The sequence below is a fragment of the Tinamus guttatus genome, unplaced genomic scaffold, assembly GCF_059628265.1.
Source record: "Tinamus guttatus ecotype Peru unplaced genomic scaffold, ASM5962826v1 Tinamus_guttatus_pri_ptg000383l, whole genome shotgun sequence".
NCBI classification, from domain to species: domain Eukaryota; kingdom Metazoa; phylum Chordata; class Aves; order Tinamiformes; family Tinamidae; genus Tinamus; species Tinamus guttatus.
The window spans coordinates 1,414,324-1,431,148 of NW_028288917.1; the positions used below are offsets into that span (position 1 = coordinate 1,414,324).

Here is a 16,825-nt window from a genome sequence, read left to right on the forward strand (position 1 = left end):
ATCGTCCACTGGGATATTAGTTTTATGTAGTCCCACTGAACGCGTTAAACTTCATCCATTACCATCTGTTTGAAAGGAGCAATGTTGTTTCTCTCCTGTTTTTCCCTGCATTTAGTTACTGCTGTGCACCTCCATTTTTAAATAAGTTGGTGTATTATAATTACATTAAAATACGCTATTTTCTGATACTCAAATAGAAGCATGACCTAAAATACTGTTTGATTTTAGGTAATAGTAAAGGATGCAGATGTATTTTGGCTTTACATTTTAAGCTTGAAAAAAAAAGAAAGAATCCAAATTTCATACATACTGAGGTATTTGGGAAAGCTTTTTTTTCAATAACCACTTTGAAATTGGGTATTGAGCAAGAAAGAATTGGAAAAAAATAACCTTGAAGAATCCAAAATCCAAAACTTACATAAAACCCTCTACCTGATAGACACCTGTCTGGTCCATGCAGTAATTATACACTGAAATTATGACCTTTAGAATGAGAACTCCTTTTGAGCTTTATCATGTACAGGTGTAATTGGACCATAAAATCCTTATAAAAATTTATGAAAGAAACTTGACTGAATGAGTCTGATAATTTAGGAACCCAAAACTCTCAGTCATTTGGCTGAATTTATATCTTAAATATTCTCTGAGGTGATTATAGCCTTAGCCCATCCAGCTGATGTCATTTACCAACTGATGGCATCAGCATGTTCCTCAGTGTTTAGTTGTACCTTTGCTGTCTGTTTGTTTCTAATGACCAGAGAGCACAAAATGACCAAGACTGTCCAAAGTGATGAATGATCTTTGTGTCCCCCATAAGAAATCATAAAAGGGTCTGTTTGTTAAAGGCTCTCAACCCACAGCCTTCTTAGAAACTCAATAGCAGCTTTGGCAGAGTACTCAGAGCTGAGGCAGCCAGAGTCACAGGTCACGTTCGACAAGCACAAGCCTCTAAAATTTTCTCTGTGCCAGGACTTCAAACCAGGGAAAATGCTGGTCCATTATTATTATGCTTTTGTCCATTTCCTCCTCACATCCATCTTCGTGGGTTCCAGAAGTCTCCTAGGCACTTTTGGAAACTTGGAGAAACAATGAAGAGTAATTAAGAGTAAGTCTAATCCTCCCAACATTTGGCATTTTCAAGTGACTTAGTGTAACTTTTTTCTAAAATGTGTAACTTCATTCAGGCACATGATCCATGGTAAAGCTCATGGTTAGAAATGTTATTAGCTCGGTGAGGTTTATGCAGCCATTCACTCATCAGAGGTGTTGGCTTGCAGTTCCTCTGTATTCAGTATGATTTTCTGCCGCCTGCCAAGTGATGTTGCTACAGTCCTCACTGTAGGAATACGCTGGTGCAATAATTATAAACAACATTTTCTCAAAAAATATTTTTAGAACAGCAACTGTCCTTTCCAATATAAACATTTCTCTGCTGTGGTGGCAACTTTACGTGGGCAAACAAAATTCCTTTTGATTTTTTTGTAGGTGGTATCCTCAAATTACCGGGGAAGTATTTCCCTTTCTCTTCCCACCCCAAATATGCCTGATTATTTCTAAGTCTAGATATGCACTGGCTTGTATGAAAGGCTCTACTATTTTGGGTTTGTGACATTGTTCTGCTACTGTACTGCACATTGGAAGACCACTTTTGTTTACGGGCTTTCGAATAGTGGTAATGCAATTTTACTAGGGAGTACTTTGGTAATAAAGTTATTTTAAAAAAATTCCCATATGTTGGATATCATAGATACCTAGTAATGCAGTGCTGGAGTTGAGAATGTGATGGTTCAGGTTTTGCACTTGTTGTGTTGATCTGGCAAGCTTCCTAGATGCATTCTTGACTGTAAATGCATGGAGAATCTGAGAAAATGCATAGAATATAGCTATATTTATAAATAAACTTGAAGAGATTGTCTCATGCAATTCCTTCAAGATATGCATAGAGCAACTCAGGATGAACTAGTTCTGATTACTTCTGTCAGCTGAAGAAAATGCTGCTCATATTTGTTTTAGTTAAAGAGGGACAAAGTAGACACTCCAAAAGGAGGAGAGAAATCCATAAGAAAAAAAAAAGTGCATGTGATGATAGTAAATACGTGAGAGCATTAGTTACACTATTGTGTTTGTTTTTCTGTTGCACTTTATTTTCTTACTCTCCTCCCATATTGTGTAACCGCTCTGTCAAAACAACTCTCTTTCAAAGGGCTTCACCCTTGTCTTCACTACTTTTAAATGTCATGTTTTTGTCATGTGTTAGAAACCACTAAAATTGGAAAAGTTTAATTCTTTCAGCCTAGATTGCCTAGTAAAATGTAGATGCAGTCCCGCTGAAATGGAGGAAGAGAGAAGGAGAAATGGAGGCTGAAATGTCAGTAGAGTTTGAGGAAAGGTGGGAGAAATTCCTATTTTGGAAAGGGATTTCAAAGAGTCATTTTTGAATTGTGCATTTTTAACACATTGAATCTAGTTTTAAATGCTTATTTCAGAAGAAGAATATGCTGGGAGAATTTGCTTTTAATTTAGTTGCATTTTGCACAGATAAGTAATTGATAACAGTTTAGATTGGATAGAGTTATAAGGGTGCTGGGAACCAACCTGCCAGCGAGCCAGAAGAAGGGATTTCAAAAGCAAATGTTGGATAAAATTCTAGCAATATCCATAATTTCTGCTTATAAAAATGCATCTAGTGAGAACTGACTTAATGTGGGACTTTTGACTGAACTGGCATAGTGGAGGAGTTCATATAGTTAATATTTCCTGAGGTTCAACAGGGCTTTGGGGTGCAGTACGGAGATCCACGAGCAAAAGGGGAGCCAAATCCTGCTTGTTAGAAGGACAGATGTTAGCAGCTGTGCTGTGCAGTGCTTTTATTCCCAAGATTAGCATGGACATAGGCAGCGTGAGTCCCTTTTCAGACAGAGTTTTTAAGAAGAAACTTATATTCTCAGGTGTGTGCCTTCCATTACCTTACACTGCCAAAAAATAGATGTATTTCGCAGTGAGGAAACTGAAGCAAGCTCTGTGGGAGAAAAGGCTCCATAGATTCCACTTGAATGGAACTGGGCATCATTAACTAATTACGTCTGGTATAGAGTTGATTTTATAGCTAAGAAAAAAAAAAGCACTGTGCTTGAGTTCCCCAAACACTTTACAGGTAAGTGGGTAATTCATGTCGCTTATCTCATTGTGCAGAACTGTATTTTGTGAAATTGAAGGTGCAACCAATTAGCCCAAGGCTTCAAAAAAGAGCTGATTGGAAATTCCCTGACAAAAATGATGATTCTACTGTTGTTTTACAGTAATGTGGGGCATTTTGGTAGTGTAAAGATTTTGCATACAGAGCTAGTGAATGCTTATCAGATGAGGAGCGGCGTATACGACCAGAGGAATTTTTGATCTGGAAGAAGGAAAGCCAAACCTAAAGCATATGGGCACTATATGGGTGCATGGGAGCCAGATCCCGTGCCGACAGATGTGACCAATATCAAATGCTCAGCAGTAAGCAGTGGGTAGCTAGTGAGTCTTAAGCATATGAGAAAATGTCAAGCAGAAACAGAATAGCTTATGTGCTAGGTCTTTCTCCTGCTTTCCAATCAGTATCCCAAACTAGACCAAAAGCTGGTTCTCACCATGTTGTTGGTGGAAACTTTGTATGCACTCACAGGGTATAATTATACCTGGAAAATTATATGATTAAAATTAAGTTGCAGAATGCCATATTATTCCACCATTTTAGTGCTGTTATCCTCTCAGTCTTGTCTGCGTCGATGAGAAAGTCTCATATGCAGAAGATGTAGAAGATTAGACTGTGCCTTCCCAAACTAAAGCATTTTGATGAAGTTTTGCAAAATGTGGATTCTATAACACTCAGCATCTATAACACTATAGTGCTACAGTGCGTTATAGTGATGTGACTAGATGTTTCTCCAGAAAGATGTTTCTGGTCCAAAATAGAACTTCTGGTCATAATTAGAGAGTAGGCCAAAAAATGAGCAAGAAAGAGATAGTTGCATAGGAGACATCTGTATGTAGTTACTATCCTTGAGTACTTAGGTGAGTAATTCAGTTATTTATATGGACTGGCACAACTCTGACAGGAGAAATGGAAAATTCCCCCCAGAGTTAGCAGCTGGGTGGGTAGGATTCTCTCCTGGAGCATAGACACGTAGGTCTGACTCCAGCTGTGTAGAAATTTGATTTACACAACCTTTGAGTGCCCAAATCATCAGCCAATTGATTTTGTAAGTGCTAGTATCTCAAAACAGCAGTATTTCTGAAATCCTGGCAGTTCAAAATATGGATGTATTCTACCACATTCTTTGCAAGACCTTAAGTTCATTTGAAAAAGAAATGTAAGCTTCTAAGTCACTTGGCTATTTCTGGAAGTTTGTGTTTGTTTTCTCAAAGGGCTTATTTTAGAAAAATATTAGCGTATTCCTATAATTAATCTGCACTGTTATTAGTGTTATTTGCTTTGATTTGATGTCCAGAGGTAGGTCGCACATATGGGTGTTTTGTCTTCATTAAAAATGCACATCCATTTTATTTTTCACTTAATCTTCATAGAGGCTTTTCCATTCTGTAATAAAGTATCTGGGCATCTGCGTTTATGCAGAATGTATGACACATAACTCTATTGCCAGACAGCAAATGTCATCTCTATCTTTTTGCTGAAGTGCCCTCTTTCTGCCTTTCCAGAGCTCAGGACTTGCACTGCTGCAGTCTAGCCACATCAGGAACATCAAATCAGGCTTGGAAACTCCTGATAAACACTGGCATCAATTTTGTCTAATTTAGATGCTCCAATATTTTTCACATTCCTACCAATTATTCACCTAACAATTAATTTATTTATTTACTAATAATAAACACATAAATTCAATAATTTTATTTATTATATTTCTTTCTCACTTTTAGATTTTAGGCATAATACAGCCTTCATAGTTAATTTTTGAAGTTTTGCTTTTTACCAAACACTCAACAGAATGCAGGTTTACTAGCTTTCCCTTTTGCCTTTATGTTTTTGCTTTTTTGACACTGACAACTTCCTAAATTAAGGGATGGAGCCTGATTGAAATCACTCAGATGGCTTTTGAAATTTCTTGGAAAGGAGTTTGTAAGTCCAAAGAAGAATAAACAGGAAAATTGAAGAAAAAATTCCTGTAATAGTCTTACAGCTGAAGCACTCTTCCCACAAAATGGGAAATTATCACCCAAATCTTTGTCTTTCAGTGGAAACTGTTGAAAACATAGGCATCTAAATCTGTAAATAGAAACAGATATAGTAAAGGGGCCTAACTTCCACTGAAATTACCTGAATATGTTTCAAATATATGTCCTGGAAGCCTACCTCACTTCCCCTGCCCCACTTAAGAAAAGAAAAAAAAAAAAAAGATATCAGCGTGCTTTAATTTGGAATTTTTAAATTTCAAAACTCCTATCCTTTGTATTTCCCTGTAAAATACATTAGGTCATTTTCAGTTGATATTATTCTTGTATTATTTTCTCACTTTTGAGTGTTTGACTTTTGTGTGTGTGTATATATATATAGATATGTGTTATATATATCTGTATATCTCACCAAAATACATTCAGCATATAACCAATAAATATGAAAAGACAAAATGGAGCTGTGACTGTCAGTGTCACATCCCCCATCTTCTTTTTCTGCATTAATATTTATTTTCTCATGCTGTTGATTTCCATTTCTTTAATACCCCGCTGAAGCAGGGGCTGTTCAGGTTTTCAGGATGTGGAGTGCTGCAAGAGGTAATATGTGTCTGCGTTGTGTAGCTCCTGGATGCAGCAATCAGGAAAGAAAGAGCTATGGACTGTCACAGTATTAGGTAAAATGCATAACACCGATAGTAAAATGTTCATTGACCTAAATGCCTTCCTAGCTGCTATAAATGCGCCCATTCGTCTTAGATATCAGAAGGGCAGACGAGTGGCTGAGCACATATTCCTGCAGTCACAGAAGACATACAGAGCCCAAGTCAGAGGAAGGGTGGAAATAACCAAAGACAAAACAAGGTCTAACACTTACTGTGCCAGTAGTATTGTAGCAACTGCTATTTCAGGAACAGGCCTTGTTCTAGCGGTTTATTGTATCATGCCTAAAAGTCTTAAATAGGAAATGAGACGATGTTTGACTCCAAGTTAGAATGTATTACTTATTGATAATTCAATTGCATCAACATAAATGAATCCTCTTGCTTACAAAATGGCATTTTGAGAGCTTATCACCTACAGTTCAGTAGGAAGACAACTAATTTGCTGCGAGTAGATCATTGCTTTGCTTGTGAATTCATATGCAATTCCCTTGCTGTCTTTGCATTCTGTCCGTGATATAAGCACACAATTAAATAAAAGGGGGGCGATGAGACCTGCATTAGTGTCTGCAAAACAAAATGCATGACATGACGAGAGAACAGGAGGCCTTTTGCAGGGCTTTGGAGGATACTACTGTAATCACAAACAAAGAAAGTGTCCTATGAATTTTCAGACCACCCAGATTTGCTATTGAGGTAGAAAATATGTTTACAGAGAGGCTTTAGGTGTGCTGCTCCCTAATTCTTTTGCTGTCTAAAAATGTATTTTTAAATGTCCTTGTTCCTTCCTGCCAATCATACAATCAGTTAGTCCCGGCTTCTTTTCTTGTGGGGCTAAGCCGGCTTCCTCGTTTTTGCAGTTCATCAATACAAAACTGATTTGAAGCTGAGCTGTATAATAATAAGCCTTTCAGCAGCCAGGCTTGACACTTGCCTTGTAATTAAGGCCTTGATGGTTGTGTTGATGGCAAATGAAAGAAAATGGCTTTGTTCTCAATTCCAGAGGCTTGATTGCTGGTTCTCGTTCTCACCTGAATTCGACCCATTCTGCATTGTGCACATGATTGCTGGAGTGTGAGTAATTGCAGCGCTGGCAGATGACATTTTCATGAAGCACACTCTGCACTGCTCCAGAGGGAATTTACAGAATTTATAGCTGGAGAAGCTCATCAAACATGGATTTAGGAAATGCCTGTGTGAAAAGTGGGAGCCCACAACCAAATATCAGAGCTTTTCTTTTGACATTTGCTTTTACATAAAGGACTACTGCCTGCAACCTGTCTTACCTTATGTTAGCAGTCTCTTCTTAACCAGATTTTGTGATTAAGCACAGTTATTGAAGTTCATTACCACAGATTTTCTTTTTGTTTTGTTTCGTTTTTGTTTATTTTCACAAGAGTCTCAGGAAAACGAATGAAAAATGTTTTCTCATTCCCATTAATGTTTTTATATTTCCCTAACATTTAAGTGTTTCGTGATGCTTATTAATGAAAATAAATGTTTGCTTTTTATATAAACCCTGTTATTTTCTCAACTTTTTTGTATTCAAGCATATAACCTTTTTTCATTAAAGCACATTTTCTTTATTTTAAATGAAAACTAACATACATTTAAAATCGTCACTGAGGCCTCTGTAATAGACAGATGCTGCAGCGGCCATGAGTCTGATCTGCTTTAGAAGCCCTTTTGCCTCATCAGGCTCGCAGATCTCGGCGAAGGCTGTTCTGAGTGTTGCGAATACGGAACGCACCCTGAAATTGTGCATCGCAGGCGGTACATGTCACGATAGATAATCTTTACTCCCCTCCGTGGGAGCCTGTCTGCCGTTTCCTCCCCGCGTGACAGTCTTTGTGCCCCTCTCCACGTCTCTGCTGCTTCTCTTTGCTCCCTGAACACGGTGGCACTTGGGTGACTACCTGTGGGGTGCTGTGTTCTGCCTTCGCCAGCGCTGGAACCTGCAGCACCGTTCATGCAGCTCTGCTGACCTTTTCGATCACGGCTGTTGAGGCTGTCACTGCTTTGCACGTGAAGATTCATAGCCACTCTGACTCAGACAGATTTTTTTACACTGCTGTCTGTCTGGCAAGCAAAAATATCTGCACTTAGCTTCTAATATTTCTTGAAGCTTCTTAATCACGGCAAGTAGAGCAGCGCCTTTCCTCTTTGCATTTAATATTACTGCAGATACAGAGTAGTTGAATGATTGAAGGTTTGGGTTTTTTTTTTTTTTTTAATTAGCTTATTGATTAACCCCTAGGAGAAATTAGGTGAGAAGTCCTTTGAGTTTCTGCAATAAATTTTTGATTCACAATAGTGCTGATTACTTCAAATATGCAGGAAAAAAAACCTGAAATCTAAGCTGATGATGTTAAACTGCCTGTTGTTGTCTGGCCTAACTTAGCCTCATTTCAGTAATAGATCTGCATATCAATACTAATAAATGGCAACAAGAAGAGAATCAATCTAAACTGCTGACAGTTATTTTAATTTATACTATAGGGTTCAGGTAGCTGGGTAGCAGAAGGGGACGGTATTGAAGTGTCTTACCTAAATTTATGGATGTTATGCTACTTCCATTTACATAAGGTAGGATTTTTTTCTAATGACCTGAATGATTAAAAGATGACACCTATTCTGAAAATACCTCATTTTTAGCCATACATTGTACAGGTTCTAGCACACTTCCAAACCAGTGTTACATTCTGCTCTTAATCTAAAATGTTCATTGGGTACTGAGTTGACAGATTCAGGTTCAAATCTGCAGAAGTTCTTAGGCATTTAAAAACCTTTGAGAATATTGGCCTCACAGTCTCATCTATAGCCTTTCAAAGCTGGTCACATAAATCCATCCAGAGTCTGAAGCTCCAGAACTGGAGATGTCAGTAGTTCTCTGTCACATCTCTTGCAGTTATTACTGGGAGGTCGAGATGGAAGTGGGTACTTTGATGCTTCCTGTTACTCCTCTTGCAGAAGCTCTGGGGATCCATGTGCGTTCTGGCAGCCTTTCAGCTGTCCTTGGAGGAGAATTCCCATCTTCTGTGAGTTCTTCCTGCAATGGACCTTGTCTCCTGTTAAGATTTGAGTGGCAACTCAACCCCAAGAGGGAAGCCTGCCCTTATCTTTCACTGTGTCTATATGAATACAGCTCATACATATCCAGGACATATAGTAGGAAAAGGGTAGGTTCCGTACTCTGTGCCCTTCATCAGGTACTTTGACATGTAGAATTATTTTCTTTATGGGAATAAGTCCTGGACGAAAGCAGAACAAGCTGAGAAAACACTGAACATTTTAAATGTTTTGCAAAACAGTGAGCTGTGAGGAATTAAAGCAATAGTCACAGAACCAGAACAGCGAAATGCTGCAGTAAATAGGAGCTGCTGAACCTTGCTGAGGTGAAGAGAAGAAACTGCCTGATAGCATTACCTTAATTATGGTGATGGCCCAAGACATACCGGGCACAGCGATCAAATATTACATTATGTAAGCCACTTTTGGACAGGATTAGCATGTAACACAGCAGCTGCAATGCTGAAAATCACCTCAGTGCTTTATTTTAAAAGTTAAACAATAAAATATTGCAAGTCATGAAAAATGTTCGGCTAACATCCCCCTGACCTTCTTGCTATTGGTGCTGGTACTTATTTGAAAGCTTCAGCTCACTTTAATAGTCCTTCCCTTACACCATTTGCAACCTTTTCCTTTTATATACAAATATATACAAACTTTTCAACAAGAATGGTAATAAGATGTGCTTTAATTCTTCCTAACACCTATTCATGCTGGCTTTTCTGTCACTGGTATACTGCTCTTGTCCTCAAACTTCTCCCATTTACCTCAGTCTTGTTCTCTTATTTGATTTATTCCTGTTGCTCACTTTCTGATTTTGCTCTGATTATTTTGCTTGGCAGTAAAAACATGTTGTGGCCTTCAGCATTTTCTCAGCAATAGCTCTTAATTTTACCTGACTTTTCTCCTCCCCTTCTGCCCTTTGAATCCAAGGGATAGAGGATGCCCATCTCAGACTGTGAGGTGATTTTCTGGGTTGTGAGCTGACTCTGGATCAGTGTGGTCATTCAGCAACAATTTCTTGTTTCCACTGGAAACCCCGAGTTCCTGGACAATAGGGTGAGTGTATGTGATTAACCATTTTCTCATTACAGAGAGGCCATGAAGGGCTAAAAAATTCTTCTTTTCAACTATAAATGACAATATTTCTGCATTTGCTGTTGCATCCTCCTCTAAGCCTCTACTTATCATGGCCTTATTTCAGTTCTTTTGGAATCTAAATAGGACTTCAGCTTGTCTTGCTTTTCAGCATCTGTTAATCTATAGATTATTATTTATGCAAACCTCTTTTACTAGCTAGTCAAGCTTTTTTTTCTTTTTTTCTTTTTTTTTACTTTCTGTTTTGATAGAAATTAATCAACACATGCTTTAATGTATTAAATAATAGATTCCAAATGTGTCTCGCATTATTAATGATCTGATTTTTGTTCCTTTTTTGAGACAAATCATATACCTGTTTGTGTGTATGCACCTTGCTGATTACTCTTCTATTGAAGAATGCCCTGCATTTGCTCTACACATGTGCCAGGACAGCTCTTTGATAAGCAATTCACATTGCAGCTGATATGTCAACCCCCCTTGGTTTTGCACTTTTAACACTACTAGAAATCAAGCTGTAGGAATCTGCTCTGTAAACATACCACAGCCTCTTTGGGAACTCTTATATCTCCATCAGAGGACACAAAGACTTTATCTTCCCAATGTATATGTTCATAAGCATATTTTGCTTTCATGTTTATTTGTTATTAGAACTGAGTCTTGTGTGCTTTCCTAAGGTATTTTCTGATCTTGCACCCGTGACACTGTATCCCACATCAACGCTTTTGTGTTGGGGGACACTGTAGCACTGGGCTTGTGCATCTCCAGCAAGCTCTGCTATGCCCCAGATTTGCCGTTGCAGTACTGCTTTGAGAGTGGAAATACTACTAAAATAGGGGGAAGCAAAGAAGAGGGTGTTTCTGGTGAAACCACTCTCATGTTGACGCCTGAGAAATAGTCTGAGACTTCAGCTTCAAAGTGGCAGTGGTTGGGGTGATGGGGTAATGCACTGGCTGGAAGAATTGCTCCCACACATCTGTTTTCTTTTTTTCTGAAAAATCACATTTCAGCAGAGTAGCGTATGAAAAAGTCACTGTTTGATGAAGCTTGTTTACGCATAAAAAATGATACTTAGGTTTCTGTGTGGGTAATTCCATTTGTAAGTAGATAGATAGATATGAGCTATAGATATTATCTACCTACCTTCTCTTTGTCTGTCTGTTTATCTTTCTTACCTATTTCTCTCTCTTCAAAGTAGATGTATCTCTGTGCATGTCTGTTAGGCTTTGCGTGTGTCAAAGTTTTTAATGTGGCTCAGGTACATCATAAGAGCTTTTCAGTCACAATCAGCTTCCAGACACAGGAAGAGGTTCTGATCTGTGAATATAACAATTTTCCAGGAACAGGCTCTGTGGCTTTCTTTGTGTTTGCTCTCTACTGAGATTACTAAAGGTATTCCAAGGAGGAGACTTCCGTGTTCTTTTTTTGTGATATGTTATTCTGTGCTATTGCACTTTTAATTTCATTTTGTTTAGAGGATGTTCTTGTCCTTAAAAGTTAAGGAGAGAGAATAAAAAAATTACCTCGTGACAACAGAGGGTAAAATTGGGCCTCTCAGCCACAGAGAAACCTGTAGGTGCTCAGCACTTTGCTGTGAAGTCATCAGGTACTTCCTACCTCTTGTGCTGAACATGGTGCGTGAACTGCGGTAGACAAAATCTGGCACCGTAGCAGTATCAGTAATACATGTCCCCTCACCACAGCCCTCACAATGAGTCTTCAGCAGCAGCTGAGCAGTGTGGGAGGATAAAACTATCTATCTGCTATAACTCGTGCAAACAGAGGTTAATGTTTGCGTTACACTTCCATTTGTCTAGCTATTAGCATTTCAGAAGATGCCCTCACGACCTGTGACATGCTTCAGGAAACAGCAGGAAAGGTCCAGAAAGGCAAGTCAGCACCCCGTCCCACACTCAGTGTAATCACTGGCAAGTTGCTTTGATTACGGGCTTGATTTTCTTCTGGTCTGGCTCCCTGGGCTCTGCTGTATTGAGGAGCTGAATCTGAACAAGGGAGTGAATTTGTCAACGTCTGAAATGCCTCCAAATCCATAGCTTGTAATGTAGCAGCCTTCTTCCTACCATAAATTGCTTTGCGTCAAGGACTTCGGATTCGGGACAAAGGACAACATCTGACTTGTCCTGTCCTGTTGGGGTGTCAAAGCAGCCACAAATCTGCTGTGGGCCACATAGAGCAGAATCTCTCCTCGAAGCACGAGTCCTCCCTGACTGCTATCAGGGAGATGCATGAACTCCAAGCAACCCAGCTGTCTTTCTCCTTAGGGAAACCAGCACGGTCCCTACTGTCCTAATGCTGGACACGTTGCTCATTTAGAAGAGCCCCATGTAGGTCTGCAATCTACACTGTGATGTAACCCAAGTAATGCCCTGCGTGCTCCCCATCTCTCCTGCCTCATGCAGGGAGGAGCAGTTGACTCTTCAGCAGTTGACAGCAGCAGTTGACTCTTCCCATTTGCTCCAGCATTCCTCAAACCAGAAGGAAAATATTTTGACCACGATTTAAGAAATACCTGCAGCCTTCCCCAAAGCTCTCTTCAGTGCCAGTTTTGGATCTTCCTCATTAGTTTTAAATCCTTGTTGGGCAGTGACTGATTCCTTGAAGCTTTTATCCTGATGCCTATGTGTGCATCAGGATAATATATGTTAGGCATCAGTAAAACATGAGCAAGGATGCTCGTGGACTGTCTACTTGCAATGCCGATATTCTTAAATTTCCCAAAGGACACTATATGTCAGCTTTGGATATCTTCTTCCTTGAATGAAGGACATTCACTCTGTTTTTTTCTTTATATTTCACATCACTCCTTAATTACCCTTTTAATTTATAGATGACAGTGCATCACTTATAGCATTGCATCTCTGTCCTTTCAATATACTTTTCTCAGGTGCGAAATATTAAGTAGAATCACTGTATTAATGTCTTATGAGCACCCTGTATTTCCACTTCTTCAGAGGTAATTGCATTTTTTGTTTAGACTCCTGATACAAAGCATTTTTATCATTAGCAGAATTTGAATAGAAACCTGGGGGGAGACTTTATTTTTCTAGTATTTTCAAGGGCAAGCACAGTTGCCTATGGCTTTATGTGCTTTTGCCAAGCTGATACTAAGGCAGATCTCTGAACAGATATTGCACATGCAGAAGCTTGATTTTTGTGTGCACAACAAAACTTGATTTTTGTGTGCTTCTTTCCATAAGAAACTTGTGCCACTGGATATTGGATTTTCAGATTTGAAGTGGAAGAACAAGAATGCAGAGTGCAGGACAGTGTTGTTAATCCCTTAGCTCTATCTTTACATCTTTGAGCACTGATTCATTTTCAGATGTGTTCATGCCTGTTGTTTCCAAAAATCTTTATAGGAGTTTGACAGGTGGATGCTTTTGTAAATTAGACCTTGATGCTTTACTTTTTCATTGAGAGAAGAAATAAAAATATTATTTTAATGAAAAAAAGTTAGATGGTAAATTAGGAAATACCGATTGCGCACATTTTATTTGCACAAGGAATAAACCCTCTTTATTTTGAGAAAGAGAAGTTTTTGCTTATTAGAAAGAGGAAGAGTGAACAAATTCCTGTATTTTTGTTTCCATGATAAATATCCATTACTACTTAAAAAAAAAAGGAGAATAGATTATGTGAACCTTTTCACATTTTTTTGTATTTTTATTGTGTAAATAATTATTTCTTGCCTGTAGTTGACTGTGTAATTGCAGCTGTACTGTACAACTTCATTGGCTCTTACTAGTAAATAGCCTATCCTAACTTATGAAAACTCCTTACTAAGGTCAAAGAGAAAAGTCACATTAAAATCATTATTGAGATGTATGCAGAGCTGTATATAAGATGTTTAATATTTCTTTAAAGTAGTAAATTATTAGAATTAATGGCTTCCTTATAGATTACTGTACAAAAGGAAATAATTCCCTAGGATTAATTTACTCCCTCTGAAAGGCATCTAAGAATCAAGGCAATCCCTAGAAATCAAGATTTTTGGACTCTTGTGATTAGTTGCTAGTTTTATGCATAATTCTGTTTTAGACAGTTAGGCTATGTATGTGAGAGACTGATACTCAGACCTAACCCTTAAATTGTGAAGGAACTTTATGTGAAAAGGCCCTTTTCAGAATTTTCCCACTTATGTCCATACATTATTCTAAAGATGAAAACACCTTCTCCTTGCTTTTTTCAAAGCTGAGCAAAAGTAGTAAGAGAATACTGCTTAGTATTTTTAGTATGCAAATGGTTTGTGCATTAGAAAACAGGGCTGAATCTTACTTCAGTTCCCATCTTCTAATCTTGTAGAATGTTTCCTTGCTTGAAAGGTAACATATAAAAAACTGAGTACAGTATGTTTTAGAGGATTTATGGTAATGCTGCTGCATTTAGCTGAGCATAAACAGCATGGTGAGCCCCTCAGGGTCCCTTCATTTTCCTGACACACTCCACTGCTGCCCCATTAACACTTTGTCTGTTATTGCCTTCTACCCAGTCTAATGAGTATCTTTGAATTAGAAGTTCAACACAAGAAACAATAGCTACCATAACCGAAACACCCACTGCAGCTTTTAACGGAGTATCTCATTCCTTCTGTAGTTTTTTAAGACAAAAAAAAATTCATTTCTGTTCCTCAGCAGCACATTCACACGATGGCATTTTCTTTAACTATGGCAGGCACTAAACACAAAAACAGAGCAATGACTACAAATGGGATGCTCTCTCTGTCTGCATAAAAGGTAAACACATGCTGGACAGCTGCTAGAGAAGGCATTTCCTTACTTTAAAACTCATTCTATTAATACTGACTCTTTAATGTGAAGAAAGAACAGGATTGCTAAAACTTGATGTTATCAAAGCAGAATATTATATTAAAAGACAGAAAGACTGGCTGTGATTTCCAATTCCTATATGAGTCCAACTAAGTGCTGTAAAAGGTCAGTAAGTGGCTCATTAGACTGGCTTCCTAAAACTGAATTTATAATATTCCTCTAAAAACATGCATAAAACATCTTAGATCACTAAACAATAAGCTGTATTGCCAGATAAAGACTCAGCCGGATTTAAGGCCTGAATAATGTTGCACCAGGACACATCATGGAAAATCAGAACAATGTTTTAATTTTGCATTGATTATTAACTGATCAGTAGAAACAAAAGATAGTCATCTTAGAGACTTAGCTGATAGGGAAAGTCTTTGCAGGACCAAATAAAAAGTCTGAATAATTGAATAAATTTGTGTTCTAAAAAAAGTGACAAAATCTATTGTATATCAGAGTGAGCCTTGTATCAAATGCATTTACTGAACGACTATTTTTAAAAGCTGGAATAACATTTGAGTGATTTTCTCCTTTCCTGGTAGGCTTTAATATTTTTTTTTTCTTTCTTTTAGAAAATGAAGCTGGAAGAAAATTGGTGAAGCCAATCCAGGGGACCTACAAGCACCCTGACAGGCTCAGAGAGCAGAGTCTGGACCAAAGAGCAATTACCCACCAAACGATTTCAGGTACAATTGACCTAAATATAGCACACTCTTGAGATTATTGACAAGAGTTCATTTCCTGTAGTGCTTTTCCCATTTGCTACTCCTGGTAACCACTGTGATCTTATCTGTCTGGTGCTGCATGACTTCTGCGGTGCAGTTAAGAGCTATGTTCTGCATTATCTTTAAACAGACAATTCATGCTAAAGAGCCATTTGCAGTTGAATTAGGTGATACCTATATAGTTCTTGCTGCTGAAGTTACACAGAGCAGGAATGAGTGCTTGAATCCTCATGGACCTGGATGCACTGGAATTTTTGTACTGTGAAATCAGAAAGGTAGCCCTGCTAAACCCTAAATAAACAAGGACTTTTATTTAACTGAACTAGAGCTTGTCAGCTCTGCAGGATGGATAGGCTGGACAATTTGCTATTTTTCTCTTTACACATATTTATATGCCAATTATGGTTTTCCTTAGTATCATACTACCAACAGGCAACCATTGTAGATGCCATATGCCACCATGAAAGCCATATGAGTCTATGAACTGAGTGTGTAAGTGCACATAATGTGGATGAACTGAATTCAGGATTCAGAAGTTGATAATATTGCAAAACATTTCAATTCTGATACATGAAGAATACATTTTTAAGCAAAACTTGCAAACTTGTGCAAAATGCTAGGCACATTTGCCTTTCATATATGTGGGATATTGAGAAAATAGATGGATTTCCTACAGTGTACTTCACAAAATTTTTTTTACATCATATTTGTTTTACTGATTTCTTGTCTGCAAAAAACATACTTTTTTCAGATACTCAAAAGACTTGTATCGAATTATATGCTGTGGAGCTGCAGAGAGTCATCTTTACACAGAGTTTTATGAACTAATATAATAGGTCACAATTGTGCTAGTTATTTTCCTGCGTATCCCCAGTTTTCCCAAGAGAATGCTATAATACATATTTTATTTGGGGAATAAACTCCACTAATAGTCACAGGTCCTGATCTTCAGAGGAACCTGGGGACAAAGTTCAGTTGAAAGCTGAATAATTTATAAGGTAGAGACACATATACATTATGCTGGTTTATTGTATTGGTTCTTTTGATGACAGTGGACAGCAGTTATAAATGTATTTAGACTCAGAGGGGTTTTACATTGTATTCTAAAAAGCAAAGAGTTCAGTGAATGTGTGAATTTGACATTAATCACAAAAAGCCCATGCTATTCTCAGTAATACTATTCCCTCTAGAGGGCTTCATTTTTTTTAAATCTGTAATAGCAAAATTCTGTATCTAGAGATATGGGATTTATAAATTTCATTATAAG

General features: G+C 38.0%; 1 protein-coding gene across 13 annotated transcripts in view; it reads left to right on the top strand.

The window, feature by feature from the left end:
- Positions 1–16,825, top strand: part of MYT1L (myelin transcription factor 1 like) — a 288,588-nt gene that overhangs the window by 58,946 nt on the left and 212,817 nt on the right. For all 13 annotated transcript variants that reach the window (XM_088530569.1, XM_088530567.1, XM_088530572.1 and 10 more), the window contains exon 2: positions 15,406–15,519. The gene's annotated coding sequence lies outside the window, so the exon portion shown is untranslated. The remainder of the gene's footprint in view (positions 1–15,405; positions 15,520–16,825) is intronic.